This window comes from Coloeus monedula (assembly GCF_965178545.1).
Source record: "Coloeus monedula genome assembly, chromosome: 9".
In the NCBI taxonomy this organism is placed as follows: domain Eukaryota; kingdom Metazoa; phylum Chordata; class Aves; order Passeriformes; family Corvidae; genus Coloeus; species Coloeus monedula.
The window spans coordinates 25,924,807-25,942,296 of NC_138789.1; the positions used below are offsets into that span (position 1 = coordinate 25,924,807).

At 40.1% G+C, this 17,490-nt stretch overlaps 1 long non-coding RNA gene across 1 annotated transcript; it reads left to right on the forward strand.

Annotated features, from left to right (window-relative positions):
* Positions 1–937: 937 nt before the first annotated feature.
* LOC309576076 lies at positions 938–16,096 on the forward strand. Its single transcript, XR_014226647.1, has 3 exons — positions 938–1,182; positions 12,506–12,590; positions 15,870–16,096. It is a non-coding gene; the product is annotated as an uncharacterized lncRNA (long non-coding RNA).
* Positions 16,097–17,490: the final 1,394 nt, after the last annotated feature.

A 17,490-nucleotide genomic window follows, 5' to 3' on the forward strand; every position in this document is an offset into this window, starting at 1 on the left:
CGAGAGGGTGAAATACCCTATCTGTGGGTGCTAGGGAGAGAACGGCAGAGGTGCAGGGCTAACTCAGGCACTGCCCTGCCCTTAGCCGGGGGAGAGTAAATGAGAAGGTATTTGAAGGTGAATTCTGCTCAGTCTCCAGTGCAATAAGCCACTGCACATTTAAGTACAGGAAAATACTTTCTTTCCATCTTTCAGTGTGGGGAGAGGGATGGGATCAATGGTTTATTCCATGGTGGGGTAAGATATTAGCTCCCTAGGAAATGCCATTGCATTTTTCACATAAAGAAAGAGTTAACACAGTAGAAAACTACGACTTTGCATCTTCTAAAAGAAAGAAAAGGGTTTCTTCCACAAATGTACCTGAGAATTCGCTAGGCAGCCAGAAGGAACCAGACATTTTTATCTCCTGAGTAAAGTGCTGAAATTGCCTCAAAAAAGCGAGGGGAGGAAAGCTTTTGCTTTTCTCCGTGGGGACTGTTATTCTGTGCATGGCGGGGGGGGGGGGGGGGCGGGGGGGGCGGGGGGTGGGAAAGGAAAAAAAAATGGAGAAAGAAGGACAGCGAGAGAAAGAAAGATTTCTCACCGGCTCTCAGCACAGCCTGCCCCACCACACAGGCACTCAAAATGTCGGTGCTCCCGGAGGACTCTGCCGGGGTCCCCGGGGAGGAGGGAGGGTCGCGCCGGCCGAGGTGCGGGCAGGTCGGGCGGCCCCCGGGGAGCGCCCGGGCTCGGGGCCGCGGGGCGGGGGGGCCGCGCCCGGCTCCGAAACCGTTACTTTGGCTCCTGCGGCTCCGCTCCCCTTGCTCTTCCTGTCCAAATAATTTTAAATTTACGCGCCTTAAATAACAGTCTGATTTTATTTATTTAGTTTCCTCCGCGGGCTCCGCCGCCGCTTCGCTGCGCCCCGGCCCCCGCCGCCAGGCCCGGGGCGGCCGCCGGCCGGGCAGCGCTGCGCGGCCCCGGGGCTCGGGACACCCCGGCCGCCCCCGCCGCCTCTCTCCCGCCGCCGCCGCAACTCGCACTGCGCCCCATTTTTTTTTTTTTTTTTCCTATCTTCTCCTTCTTCCTTCTCTTTTTCTTTTTTTTTTTTTTTCCTTTTCTCTTTTTCCCTCCCTTTCCTCCCTCTCCCCGCAGCCGGGACTGGAGTCTCCTCAGCGTAACTCCGGTGCTTTCGCAGCCGCAGTGAGTACAGAGAAGGGACCCACGTCTTGCCGGGGGGATGTTTCTAATACATCTTTGTGGCCGCTGCCGGGCGGCGGCGGCGGCGGCGGGGCTCCCGCTGCTGCGCCGGGCTCTCCTCCCCCAGCCCCGCGTCCAGGGAGGCAGAAGCATCTTCTCCCAGCACAGCTCACGTTAGAAGGCAAAACCAAGCAGGTTTGTCTCCAGGTTTCCTTTAAAAAAATGGCTAGCAAGGTGTATCTACCAGCAGGAGCTTTTCATAATCTTGTGTTACATTTGAAAATCAGACAGGCGAGAGAGGGGGGAGGAAAAATCCACGCTTCTTGGCTTCTGTGTCACAGAGGCGAGAAAATTATCTTCGGATGTAAAGTACATGGCACATTTCTGAGAGCCAGATGTGCTAAGCCTGGCTCTGCAGCCCTAATTTACAGAGCCTCACTCAGAAAAAAAAAATAATAATTCACTTCTGCCATGGCTCTGAGTGGTAAAATGGCTTCTGCGTTTTGAAGAAGCACACCAGGGACATTTTACAGTGCCAAAGGTTCTTGCTCGTCATTTTGTACTTTTTCCCTGTTTGAATTACCTTTCAGCACAGTATCAGTTGTAATTGTGCGAAGTTCAGCTTAAGGATCTATGAGGAAGAGAACTCTCCGATGCTGGATACTTCAGAATAACCTTGACCTTTCATTACTGCTTATCCTACAAGATAAGTCATGCAGGGAAAGCAGGGAATTGGGCAAGGCACCTGCAAAAGAACAACTGAAATGGCTCTATTTTTAAACTAGTGTTAAAATAGCTTCTGAATCTGACAAAACGAGGGGCACTCGGGCTAAAAGACAAAACCTAGAGCTTGGTGGCAAAATTCAGTTTGACACACACAGGACCCCGAGCCAATTTCCTCATCCCCAGATGCATTTTGTGCCCTTAGTGCAACCAGACTCAAACTGCCAGAAAGGGTAAATTCCCTCTGAAAGAAACTGAATCAGCCAAAAGTATAATCAGCTTTTCAGGGAAGTACAAGACCACTGAACCATGTTTCCAGTTGCATTTCTTTGTTCCTCTGTAACTGTTTTCTGATATTTGTAGCAGTAATTATAAGGACCACTAGCATTTATGAGAGTCTTTTAAATTAAAGAAGCCTAATTCTGTCTAGGAAGCTGGAAACATTTTCTTCACAGTGCAGCCACTAAGAGGTTAAAGTCGATTCACAGTTCCTGTGAAAGTTTTCCTTCAGCAGATAGAGCCTATCAAGATGGTCTTTCTTTCTCCTGTTACACCCTGAGAGCAGGAAACGGGGCAGCATTTATATTGCAACACAGCCCTCTTCACTCCTCAATATTATTACCAGCACAATGATATTTTAATGAACATTTTTATACACAAAGCTAATGAACATTTAAAGGAAAATACACACAGCACAAACCACAATAAAATGCGATGCCTTGTAGGAACACTGAGTATTCAAAAGCTTTTCAGGGTTTGACCTTAATGAAACACAAGAGCAATCCTGGGTACAGATCACATTTATATGCGGAGTATATTGCAGGCCAGAATGAGGGCTTCTGCAAAAGTTAATTGTAATTTTCTGGGGAGGGAGGATCGCATGTTCAGGCCTGAAGTTATTAACATCTATTCTGATGGAAATAGGGACATTGGGATACACTTTGACAAATCAAAAAGAGTACTTTCTGCTTCAGATATGTTACCCTAGAGGTGATGTACCACCATTTGAAAATCTGCACTTCCCAATCAGGCATGCAAGGATGGCAGCGAATTGATCAGTCAGGAACTTTTGCTTGCACATAGTAATGCTGGAGAAAAGGCAGAGGAGATTTTCAGTCTACACTAGCTGGAATATGCACAGGCCTGGGAACCAAGCTGTTAACTCTAAATGCTTCTTACAGGATGGACTTTTTAAAATTTTCTGAAAGAAGAAGTACACTCTGTTAGAAAAAGCAGTTTTCTCTCTGTACATAACATAGTCCTCGAGGGTGTGACTGTAGGTACACAAACAAAGCTATACTTAATCTCTCTAAGAGAATTTTGTAGAGAACATCTGTCAAAGAGAAAAGTGTATTTGTTTCATGAGCACTGTAACACTTAGTAATATCACCTCCTTGCACCAACATATATGCTTTAAATAGTGTGATGTCTGTGGATTTTTCAGATGTAATTTGTTTTAGCTCCTGTAAATAAGGGCTGCAGACAAAGAGCTGTGCTACACTGTGATAGAGTAACAGTATCCACAATCCAGCACAGTATGCATGTATTGGAGAGAACAACAATTTCCTTCCTGTACGAGCACTTTAATTTATGGAAACATACTGTTTTGTGTAAAGAAGGTAGTAGATAATTAACAGTATTCATTTAATCTAATTATAGGCCTCTGAGGCAAAAAGCTGACACTTTCCATTGTGGTATATTCAGGGAAGTTAATTGAAACAACATTGCAGCCACAAGGCATAACATGCCCATCGTATATTTGATACTAATTCTTTTCTCAAAAACGGGATGAATCTGATGCTCGCTAGAGATAAGAATTGCTGTTACTCACTCGAGTAAGGAAAGTCTGGGGAACCTCATTATGCAATGCTGCAGTGCACTGCAATATCTCTGCAATTCCAGAGCAAACCACAGACAACTTAATTTGCCAAATTGCGAGACAGTTTTGTAATGTACACAAGTATCTAGTACAAATTAAGAAAAGATTGAACACATTTTTAGCTGGGACGTAGGTCAGAATTTTAACAGAGATCTGCCTCAAGAAGCAATAGGTCAATGTACCAACTTTTAGCTCTGTTTAATCTTTAGGAGGAACCAAGCAGTAACAGCAACCTTACCCTAGGAGTTGTTATTAGAAGTGTAATTTGTGGATTTAAGCTATCAGTATGACAAACAGATACACAGACAGCAAATCAACACTTGCAGCTCCCAAGTATATGTTAAAAAAGCATGTCAGACCATGTGCAGACTAATTTTTTCTATCACCTGATACACACCAACAACTCAACTTTCTGACAGCAGTGCTGCTTTCATTCTCAAAAGGAAAGTAAAGCTCAGTTCTGCAAAGCTTGCCTTCAGCTTGCAGAAAATGTGACAGACCAAACATGCTGTTTGTGGGAAAGCATTTGCCATTTATATTAAAAAATTCGGAATTTCTTTAACATAAATGGCAAATGCTTGCAAGCTGAATCACCATGATAGGGGCAAATTTCAGTGTTTCTCCCTGCTTTGCCACTGGAGGAGTAGAACTGGTGTCTCTGCAGCTCCAGCAGCACCACGGGGCAGCCCTCCCTGGCTGCTGCTCAGTGACCTCCACCTCTGCTTTGCCCATGGGCAGCACCCAGCCCTCTCCCACTCTCTGTTCCTGTGTCTCCAGGCAGTGTTCCTGTCTAGTGGGAGGTAAAATTGCCAAGGCAGTGCTGCTGACCCCTGTGATGAATTACACACAATGTAATGGGGATGGTGCAAGCCCTCTTAGAGGACAAACACCCACAGTGAAAGGCCATCGAGCTGAGTGCAGGGCCTTGCTTTGCTCTGCCAGTGAGAGACACTGCTGGCAGCCCTACCTATCATTTCAAAATTACTTGTAGCATTTTCGAATGTATTCTGCAGAAATACTTTTTACTGTGGTTAAAAAAAGCCGTATATTGTACTTTAGGCACTAGAATGTTTGTTAACAAAATCAGAGAGAGGAAGCCTGAAAAATAAACAGATAATGACATGCGGTCACCTTAACTCCAGGGCTCTGGCTCAAGACATCCAGAATATGCGATAAAGATCTCTAACAAGAAAAGAAAATGTGGCTATAGATGTTAGTCATACCGGATTCCTGTTCCTATACCATTACAGATAAATCACAATTTGCATATATGTCTGACTCAGAAAATCAGCTTATTCTCAGAGTTCAGTCTGTACTCACACCCCTTCTTTTCCTTGATGCTTTCTTCTGCCTGGCTCCTGCCTTCTTTTTCTCCTCTGTTCTGTTTTAAGGTAACTCCTAGCTCTTTCTCTTCCACGCTGTGTTTATCCAGCTCTCCATTCCCTGGCTCCTGCCTTCTTACACACTTCACACTCTATTTTCATCTCCTAGTTTCCCTTGCTTCATCTGCACATCCACCCTCTTATTTTTTTGTAATTATTTCCTCCAGCATCTTATCTTTATCTCCATGATGCTTATTAACCTCCTTACCTAATATACCATACCCCTTCCCACTGCCTAGCAGAATCTCTTTATGTAAATATGCATGATCTTTTTTTCCCTTGTCATGCAGAACTGCTTCCACAACTGATTTCTGTCCATGATGTCCTAGGAGAATTATTACTGGTCAGTAATTGTTGTGTCCTTGGACTCTACTGCCTTCATCTCCTCCTTTCTCTCACTTTCTGCTCCCTGGTTGGAGGCCTCCTCCCAAACTCTTCCACTTTTGTGACCCATCCTCCTTTTCTCAGCAGCAGGAGAAAGGGAGGTGATGCACACAGGAGAGGCACCCAGATCTCACAGGAAGGGAGGAGCACTTGTGGTCCCCATTGCCTCAGGCACAGGCAGTACCCGCTGCTCCATGAAAGCCACCGAACACGGAGCACACTCCGTCAGCTCGGGCTGGCCTTTGGAAAATTTAGCAAAATGACAAAAGCAAACCATTCTTAACCAATCACATGCAAACTGAGACTTTTTTTTTTTTTTTTTTTTTTTTGAGTCTTACAACTTTTTTTTACATTTGGATGCACATCTGTGAAACCACAGCAGCGGTACTGCCAAATTCCAAGTTGCTGCTTTAAAGGTGCATGGATGAAAGTAGACCAGCAACAGTGTTTCATTTCAAATTCCTTCTGTAATGGGGATACCAACACTTCTGAATGAAGCAACCAGATTATTATTTTTTAATAGGGGCAAAATATTTTTTTAACCTTGTTCTTGAAAATTACTACAGTGGTTTAGCTGGCAACTGCCAAAACTTAAACCTGAGGCAGACGCTTGGCTTGGAAAATACCAGCCCAAACAGTGACAAGCAACTGAAAACTGGATGTTATTATGAAGCACTGGACAAGGTTAAGCAGAGAAGTGGAAGACTTTTAAGTGACCTGCAATGAATTTCTTAATAAAAACTTTGTTGAAATAAGCAGAACTCGGTCAGATTTCACCTTTTTGGGTGAATATATTTCCTCTGAAAACAAAAATGAAAATAAAGGAAAATAAACCCAGAGTGTTCTGATGTGAAGAGGGAGAGGGGAGTGTGCTCAGCTGAGATTGGGAGCACTATGATTGAGGACTGGACCACTCTCTTTGGCAACAAAACCAACTGTAAAGATCTAAAAAAGTGCAGAAATAAATGATCCAAAAGTATTCTGTGAAGATGAAACTTTACAGAGACGGCAGAGTGAAGGGAGAAAGGAATTGCTGCTGGTGGGAAAATGTCAAAACAACAGAAAGGGAAGTCCAAATATTTTGTTAGCTTTGGAGTTCCTAAATATCCTCGTCAGCACAGTTTACCATGACAAGCCCCAGGGAAAGCATCATCTAACAGTCCCCCAATGGGCTCCACATCTCCCACAGTTGACTGTTTGCCTTCTCTGAAAACTGAGGCAACTCAGGAGCTGCTCCCTATGCTGGGATGGCACTGGTGGTGGCTGTGGGAGCAGTGGCAGGGAGGGCAGCTGAGGTATGACCTGTTCCAGTCCTGTGCCTGACACGTTCCACTGCCTCCCCGCCAGAGGAGCAGGTTCACAGCAAGAGTTACAGCAATTACCACCGAGTGCTGTTTGGCACCAAAAACTGTCCTCCCATTCCTCTGCTAGGGATGAAAGCAACAGAGTCACGGAAGCCCTTTCTAATGTACAATGGACTGCCTGTTAATTTGCAAGTTACAAGTGTTTTTTGTCTATAAAATTAATACTTTTAAATACTTTCAGCAGATTTAGTGGGTTGTCTGTCACTTGATTGAACCATTGCCTAAAAGATATGTTCTTGCTTGAAAAGAAATTATTTCAGGAAGTCCTGTGGCCTTTGTTTTGCAGGAAGCCAGAGGAGGTGAAAATGGTAGTCCCTGTGGCCATCTCACCTCTATCAGTCTGTTTGTCCAGGATTTTAACAGTAAAACTACACTAATGCTGTAAACTTTCTCTGCAGTTAAAATATTCTGAAATATCTTGCATAGCCTGTGTTTGAAAAATTTTCATTGCATTTAAGCAAAATGCTTCATGTTAATGGTCATGATTATCCAAATTATGGTCAAAATGGTGACCTGTGATAACACTGGCGATCAATATGAAATTAAAACTAATTTTAAAAAAAATCTGCTTTCATAAACAGAAGATTGAAAATTTTTGCTAGGTGCTGCTGTTTGGCATACAAATTCTTTTGCCTTTCTTAAATATGTATGTGTTTGTTATGTCTAGATTTCTTTTTGGGTTTAAGACTAGGCCTGGCCTGGCAGTGCTTAGTTCTGGGACCACTGCAACACTTAACACAATGTATGTTACTCTCAAAGGTATCTTACACTCAGCACATTCTTCCTTCTGATACAGTTTCCCTTTTATTAAAAAGAAAAGCAGTAAAAGTGAGGTTTAAGGGTAACAGAAAACTTGGCCTGACAACATGTTCTAATGAACCACAAAGCAGCTTTCAAAAAGAAAAAGTAGCAGGAAGTTCTTTCATACCGGGTATTAAAAATAGACTGCACCAAGTCCTGGAATGCACACGGCAGTTATGTAATGATTTTTCAGTGACATGCATTAGGAAATATTCTCAGTACATGTTTTTCCTTCCTAACACCCAGTTTACTTCTCTGAAGTTTGGAAATTCTTCACATGGATGATTCTTAGAAGTCTAAAATTATAATGTTCATTGGAATAACCTATCAATTAGCCAGCCACATAATGACAACATCTAATGGTACAATTGAAGTATTTGAATTTAATATACCGTTTTCATAATGGTACAATATGAAACACACGATGGAATCCAATTTTTTCCCCGCAAGTTAGGCTTAATTTATTTTTGGAATGTAATGATTTTGCACTGGAGACACTAAAAGAGAGAAACCATTTTGAGTACATATCCTAAATATTGAGAACATCAGCTCCCTTGGAGCATAGAGAAGTCTCCCAAACATTTCAAAAAGGTTTATATATTATTGGGTACTTTCTATAAATGGAAAGATTGAGGGGAGCCAGAACAGCTCTATCTAGTTTCCACCATGCTGAGGAAACTAAATGGTAAATTATTTTGAAGAATGTCTTCCTCGGACTTTTCTTTAGAGATTTCCCAAAGGTCTAGGCTCTGGATCTTTGCTGTATAATTTCAGAACGTAATAAAGGAGTTAGAAAACACTTGAAATCTAACTTTTGGGTTTTCACAGTTGTATTGTTTTCTTGAATTACTCAGTGTTCAGAACAGTCTGCAACATCCTCTGCCTATAGCAAGAGTATCACACAAGGAAGGCAGCATTATTTCCTTGTTTGCTCACAACCTTTTCTGCCTTTTCTGCTAAAAGCCACAAGCCCTCCCACGACCTCTAGACTTCCATGGCCACCATGACCTTAATCATGACCATTTTTAGTTTCAATTTATACTTCAAACTCAGCAAAATTCCCTGCTGGGAAGGCTCACACATCTCTCCCACGTGTGTCACACACAGTGTCAGTATTTCCTAGATTGCCATGTATCAAGATGTACCCAGAAGCACAATTGCAGACATTTTTCATCACCCACTTATGTCACTGATGGAGAGTGATAGGAAGTATTATGGCAAGTGAAATTCTGTCCAATTTTGGCTGCTACTAACAGTTAATATAGTGGAGATTAAATACCAGGAGATCCTAAATGGTCATTTATGACCATGGTAAAGCAATGAGTCTTTTTTTTAAGATGAGTAGAACTCTTAAGTGTTAGGTCTGGCTTTACTGAGATATCTTTGAAATATTTTCAGAGCTAAAAATGCTTTTTGTGGAGCAAGTGAAGCTCTACACTGTTCTTTTTGAGAACAGAGAAAAACCTGATCAAAGTACAATCAGATAAAACATCTGATTTATTTTCTCTCCTTACTGTTCTGGGGAATGACAGAATTAAAAAAATCCATGTTTGACATGTGAACAAACTGTACCACATCCAAAATACTTCATTCTGGAAAGACATAAAAAAGCAACCCAAGAAAAAGTTAGCATCTTGTAGGGAACCTGGTTGTTTGATAAAATATTAAGAAACATCTTAATTGGCAGTCTGAAATAAAATGAAAAGGGGCATATTGAATTGATGTAAAAAATTCATTTTAGAAGAAGAGGTAGGAAGTGAGCACCACGGCTGAGATGACAAACATCATTTTATAAGATCAAAGTGTCTTTAAGGCCATAAAATGAAAGAAAAACTGGTTATTAACACATTCACTTGCTTCTAAATGCTGTTATACAAATATATTTCTGGGAATCCAGTGCCTAAAAAGTAATTTGTGAATAAGTCAATACTTATTTTTCTGCACTAATACATAGGCAAAGCTTGAGCTGTTTATGAGGGGAGGAACAGGGTTTCATGCATAGTATTCAGCAGTGCTCCCACTTACAGGAAGACTCATCATTCAGCCTGATTAGTTTACAGGAACTGAAGCAAACAACATTCTGTATTTTCCTACATATTTTATGACTATTTTCATATAAGCAAAAATCAGACTTTGTCCTTGTTAAGGACATTTTAGAGCAAATAGAGAATTACAGGCTCTTGTTTAATCTAACTCCTCTGCAAGCTTTGCTTCACTCAGCCACTTGTGAATATTTCTGAGTTTTATTTGATATATTAACTTATTTTCCTATGAGATTTGCTGTCACTTAATGTGATATTCAAGGTCAACACTGCAAATGTATTTGTAAATGAAAGTTTCTGTTTTGGCTGAATTTAAAACCTCAAGTGTTTTCTGTCCCCAAACAAACATGGGAGACCTCATTTGCATATTTGGAGGAAAAAAATTCTTTTTTTCCCCCCAAATTTGCTCTTTGCTTGCAATTTTCCTTTTTCACACAAACCTTTTTTCTCTCCATTAAAGTTGCTGATGTGTCTAAATTAACAAATCATATTGTTATATTCATAAATGGGGCAAATTTGAGCTCACCTCTGAAACCCAAAGCAAAGCTCTGCCACACCACATTTCCATCTGCTTTCCAGAAAGGCTGGGATTATCCTGTAGCACTGAAGCTCTGCTTTCACAGTGGGAAGGAGTTCTGGATTTTACACTGTTTGCTGGCTATGCACAACAGAAGAATACACAATACCATCTGAGCTTGGGACAATTAACAGGATGTCTTTAGAATATTTTTATTACGTTAATCTTTTCTTTTGCTTGAGCCAGCATTCCCCTTGAGAGGAAGAGAAATGATGCTGAGACAACTTACTATTGCAAATTAATTGTATGGTCCATTTCCCAAGCATTTCATTTGGCCATGGCAACCTGTTTAACTCAAATGAGTTGTCAAAAAGTGACACAAAAGAGAGGCCAAGTTCTTTAGAGGTGGCCAGTAATTTTAAAGGATGAAGGGAAATGGCTGGCATGATTGCTTTTGTCCAAGTAAAGCCTCTTCTAAATAGTGTAAGGGAAAATCAAGTGATTTGGCCTCACCAAAATTCATGCTACTTGAGACCTTTTGGAAATGTTGATTGAAGACAAACTGTGGACCAGAACTAAAAATAGCAAAAACATATGAAACATGAAAGAAAAAAGTGTAGCATTACTTACTTCTTACAACAGATAAGTCTGAAAATTGGGATGTAAGTTTGGGGTAGGAACTGGGATAGATGCACCTGCTCCAACCTGAGCCACTTACATGTGAGGCAGGTCTCTATCTGCACAAGTGAAGAGGTCAATACATGAGATCACTTTTGCTCCCAAGCCAACAGGTCTGAATTTGATCTTTTAGAGCATGGCTTGTTTTTTTCTTTCTTAGCTCTGGTATTCTAGAAGTATTTCCATGTGTGTAGCCCTTGCCTGAGTCCACCCTTGGTATGTGGACCTCTGTGATTGAGCCATCCTGGATTCCTTAACCCATTGCCTCCAGCTTTCCCAGCCTCCTGCCTGGGTGCTTCTCTCACAGTTGTATGGATTTCAGCTTTTCAAAGTACAGTTTGATTCATTCTCTCAAAACAGAAACTTATCTTCAGCATAAATATTTTTGGAACCACAAAGGTATAATTTTAGAGTTAAATAATCACATTTTTCTGGGAAAACTTAGAGGCAGTGGGTAATGCAGATTAGGATTTGGCACTTTATCAGACTCCCAAGGAATCTCTTCCTGAGTAAACTCTGTTTCACTGGGAATACATATTGTTCAGGAAGCAACAGTTAAAATTTTCTTTGCCATAGAAGAAAGTGGTCTCTCACCTCAAAGAAGACTTCCACCAGCCTGATCATTCTCTTTAATGATGTATCCCTCTTCCATGAAGCAGATATAACCAAATACTTCTGATAGGCAATTACTCTTTGAGACTAGGACATAGATACTTCAGTTAGAGGGAGGAGAAGACCAAAGGACATCAATAAAAATTTGGACTGGATGAAATACTTATAATGGTGCATTTTGAAGATAACCAGTTCCCATTTTGTTTGCGTGTCCTAGAGATGACTTCTTTTCAGATAATTACTTTTCATAAATTTAGATTCCAGAGAAGTATGATTCACAGAAGTGCAGGGATTCCTTTTATTAAGCTGACCTTGAAGAACAGATCTGTTTCATTCTGTGCTTAGTCTCTTCTTCCCTGCCTCCTCTTATCACTTTGGAGCAGCCAGAACCATCAGTGATGTTCCCTCTGCAGGCTCCGGGCTCCTGCCAGCTCGACTGCCCTGCAGATGGTGGCCAGGAGCAAAGCTCTTTGCAGGGTCTGGGCACAAACTTGTTCTAAATGTTACTCAAAAACCCTGATCTGATTCTTGGTACCAGATATCCATTCATTTATTAAGAACAAACACAGTAGACAACTAATGCTGCACTTTTTCTGTTATTCAAACCTGCTGCTAACAATGAAGAAGATGATGTCATTCCCTGGATGTGACAAAGGACTAATATTATATGCAGTAAAAACAATGAGTCAACAGTTTCTATGCCCTTGAGGTCAAACCATTCAGCAGTTTTGAAAGTAGACTGTTCTTTTTTGTGCACAGAGCTTGTTGTATATTAACACAAAATGTGTAAAATCAAGATAAATTTGAAAAAAAAAGAAGTTTTGTTTCAAAGGGAATTTTTCAATGTAAAAGTCAAATTAAAATATCCTATAACATAAACTAACAGATAATTTTTTTCCTCACAGATGTTAATTATAATATTGCAAAACTCTTTCCTTTTTTAGGTCAAAGATACATTATCCATGTTAAGTTATTATTTGTACGATTCTGAGAGGCACTTTGCAGTTCCCAGTAACAGGAGTATGAACTGTGAGTATTAATGCATAACTAAATAAAATGAAATTTTCTACAGATATTTTGTAATGGCCTGAAAGATAAGAAAGACCTTTAACATGAAAATGTGTTTTGATGGACAACTGAAAGCAAGGAGTCTAACAATGGAAATTTCTCAGATTTTCTGGAATAGATGAGGAATTGACCAAATCCTGACCACCTCTAATAGCTGCATCTAGCTCAGGCTAGTGGAAGAAATGCTGAGTTCATATAGATCCTTCCTTCAGTAACTCTAAAACCTTTGTGGAGGATTATTATCCTGCTCATACAGACTGTGAAACTGCAGCACAGAGAATTGATAGCTCAAGGTCGTTTAAAAGTCAGGAGAGTTTGGAAGAAAACTCAGATTTCTCAATCCCTGTCCAGCACTCTGCCCACTGGGCTCCATTGCCTCACTGAGGATCTGCCTGATAAAGCTCCTCTTCCAAACTGGACAGATTTTAACAACTCTGAGGAGTTTCAATTCATAATATTGTTGTTTATAATAATTTTATTTGATGGGAAAACAGACTTGCCTAACTACATCAGGTTCAAGTGCAAGGGAGTCCTAGGCCACCTGCAGGATCCACTTCTGTTATTACCCTTGCAGACCAAATTTAGAGACAGGAAAGCAAACTGGATTATATCTAGATGGGCTTCTATGGGAAGAAATATCATTTTGCCTGCATTGACCCTATCTGACTATGTTTTGGATTAAAATTAATCTTAGAGTGGAATAAATAATATTCATCATCCTGACGATTAATTGAAATGAAATCTTAGACTCTGAATCCCAAGGAATTTCTTCTGAAATGCTGTCAAAGTGCTGGATAAAGTCTTCTAAGCTTATGCTGATCACTTTAGTGTGTCACCTAAAATAACTGCAAATGGGTTCAGGCATAGCTTGTCCAGTGCATCCCAGGCCCAAGTGATTACTTATCCAAAATGTGGAGGAGCACATCTGGCAGCCCAGCTGGTCAGTGTCCTGACAGATGTATTGGAGAAGGAAATGCAGGAGGCATGGCTCAGGCTGATCTTTAAACTCTGCTTAAGGAATTCTTACCTTGTTGAGTATTTAGTAGAATATTTAAATCAAATATTTAAGACCTAAAGACAACTCAGTTGTTTTGGGGGTTCTGTTATATTGCTCAAGTGAGACCAGAAAGCTTGTTAGAGCACTTCAATTGAAACATAGACATTTCTACTAAAAATTGTTCTTGTAAACTCAAACAACAATCAGACAAATTTCAGACAAGGCAAAATAAAGAGACTAAAGCAACTTACAGAATTTCCTCTGGATGTCTCAAGCTAATTGCAAATCCTATGGCCTGGTATTTTCATTTCCACAGTCACAATTAAGGGCACAATGATTTTGATGTCATGTAAGAGGGATGAAATACATTTCCCATGTGAAATTAAAGTCTCCTCTTCAAGTTATGTGATATTTTTGCAGGCAACATGTCTTACTGCCTAATGAAAGCCAAAGCCTGAATGTACTGCAGGAAGATTCACACATGCTGCAGCCATGTAGGTGTGCTGTTTGACACCAGTGACACACAAAAATATAAATATATTTGATTAAAGTTATTATTGTCTATTTAATAAGCAGACTTAGGAACTACAAATAAAAATAGAGGCTCATATCCTAGTCTGTTCCAAGAAGAGATCATCACCTGATCTTTGTTTTTACAGCTCTGATCCCTGCAACCACTGTGAAAACTTGCATAAGTACTCTAAGCATGATTGAAGCTACTCCTTTGTTAAATGGGGTATTACAAGTTAAAACCAGGGACAGAGATTCCTATTCAGGAAAATAGTGAAGATCTTGATTAAAATTAAACATATCTTAGCATTACTTTGTAAATCAAAGCTTACTTAAGCAGCTGACACTTCCAAAAGAAGATTGTAACAAGGCTACCCCAATGCAAAGGCATATTAATATTAGAAGGCATCAGCAACATTATCATTTCAAAATTTTGTATGACATTTGGAATAACTATACTTCTGTTCAATGTTAGTTTGACTGTCAGCACAAAAATTTCAGACCATAGTGTTTATAAATTTATAAAGGCAAATGTATTGTTAAATAATATAGAAGACAAAAAAAGACAAAAAAAAAGTTTTTCATGAAACTGTGAAACAACTCATTAGGTTTTGGGTGACTTTATGTATGTGTTTGTCACATCACTGTTAGATCTGTTAGTAGGTCAGTCCTTTATTATCTTGCAGTGTCTGTTTAGAACCTCACCCATAACCATAATATCAACAAATCAATGTACACAGTACAGCATCAGCACACCATTGTATTATCAATTTGCAACACTATTACAAATATGAATATAGATTTGCTGTGGGCCAGGGGTCAATATTTTTGGATGTATTAAATTGTTTCACAGTTCTACTGTTACTTTTCTCGTCTATTAAGGCAGGCAAGAATGTTTCATAATATTAAAAAAAAATCCATTTAGCTGGAAGGCCTTTTGAGAGAGCAAAATCTCTGTCTTATTTTCTCTTCCCTGGTAGTTTTCTATCATTGGAGGAACAAGAGGGAAACTTGATACTAATTTTAATCTATTTTGCCTGGCAAAACAAAATAAGAAATAGGCACAGCATGCACGTGTTACCTATATTTTGTCACATTGTGTTGTCTGTGGAGAATAGGTTGGCATACAAAATCAGAAATGGTTATTGCATCCCTCTTCTGAACAGATCCATATCCTCTTCCAGCAAGGAACTTGGGAGAGCCCTGTCTTGATCAGTAATTTCCCTGGGTGCATAGAAAGATCTGAAGCCTACACTGTTAAAGAGAAATGGGGAGAGAGGCTCTGACAGGGGCCTCAACACACACTGTCTCCAGCTGCAGAGCTGAGGGTGAACCCACATCCCACATCCTGGGAGCAGCACCAGGAACAGATTCCTCCTTCCACACTAAGGTTGGAGGCAATGTGTTCCCAAATCCTGGTTTGGGGATGTAGGATGGAGAACAGACCAGTTCCTGAACCCTAATGTTAGACAAGCATGCACAGAGCAACTTCAGCTAAGTGGGTATGGTAGGTGGGCTTTCTTATTGAGCTGAAAAAATAGGGCAAGATTTTAGTTGGGATCATTTATTTTCTTGCAGAATACATAGTCTGCCCTATCAGTTAGATGGAATTCTTACCTACTCACAACAACCTTCACATCTAGAATAGTATTACTCATTCTCCTTAACAGAAACCTAGCATTGTGGTTTTGGTGGCACACTGAAAACTTATTTTGAACTTTCTTGTGTTTCAGATGGCAATGCATTGTCTCCCTCCTGATCTTGGATTACAGTCCACACTGAAAAAAAATTAAAGTGATTTAAAGTTTAAGTGGATTTATTTGTAAATGCTGGTTGTGGCCTTCCCATAACGAATCAGCTTTTTCCCCTAAAAGTGTTGCCAAGTACTAGTTAGGAAATGATCTATTTTCCCTTGCAAACGCCGTATTACATATAAGAATAAAGTATCGCTTTTTAAACAGGGGTGGATGTTATCACTTCAAATGTGCTTATATGTACTTCCTGTGCTTAGATACAGCCCAGCAATAACAATACCACAATTGCCAGAATGTATGATCTATAATGTGGCCCTGTGTAAATCAAGCCCCTGCTGAGCACGTCACACACATCCTGCAGGATACCACTGCCATTCTCAATTGTTTCCGGTGAGCGCCGTGCATCTGCAGGAGGATTTCTGAGCCGTGCTCACACTGACTCCTAACTTACAACACTGCAAGTTACCTCCTCCCAGTAAGATTTCAGGCATAGAGCTGAAGCAGGTTTTGTTCATGATTGCCTAAATGGAAAACCAGAAAATCAGGCTTAGAGGAAAAACAGTTTTGATCTTTTAAAAATACTTACGGGATTTCCAATAAAAGCACAAAATCATTGCAAATATTGCAAGGGTGAGTGTTCAGGATTTCAATTCAGTTGTTAAATTACTAAAATAATGCATACCTGGGGTTTTCACACTATGGACACTTAGATGTATGATCTTAGATACTCTGTCATTTCCTCTCTTTAGAATATAGTTTTTTTCTCTGTGCAAAATATCTGAAAAATAAACAATTTTGAAATAATTTTGCAAAGTCAAAGAAAAAGCAAAATCCAAACTAAACCAGAAATATATTATTTTAATTGCAAGACACATTGCAGCCATACACTCCAAACAAGCTTACAGGAATACTCTGACAATGTCACTGTCATGATTCAGTTAGTACAAGCTAACTCAACACACTGACTCATAAATTAAATCTACTTAACCTGCTCATGACTTTACATTTTCAGTTAGTTCTCAGATTAGATACTGATTTTTCTAAACAGATGTTGGAACCAATACAAAGTTTCAAAATACTGTAAACCACTTTAAAATATAATTTATAGATATGATCCTTAAAAAACCATGTAGGTGGCTGTTGTGTTATTTGACAGCTTTTAAAATGGGACTCAATAAGCTTCTAACTCTCATTCTACTTTATAACTGGGAGATAAACCATCTTTCCTGGCTATATATAATTTCCACTGAGTCTCTTACAAGCCAGAAGAATTTTAGTATGTTTTAAAATAATAATTTAGCAATTTAGAGGAAACATATTACACAAACCCTGTTATTTTTCGCTGATACAGGCCTACCATACCAAAGAGAGATTCCAGCCAGGGGGAAGTCAATGCAGTGCTTGTCTGAATGGTATTTTAAATGATCCATTTTTCTTGCTGTTTATGGTACAAAATTATGTGATGAATAATTGATTCAAATTTAATTTCTCCACTGCAGAAGCTGACAGGGGGTATTTCTTGTGCTAGCATGCATACCTGGGTTGCAGAGGTCCCTGAGGGGAGCAGGGCAGGGTGCAAGAAGCACCATGGGGCCAAGGG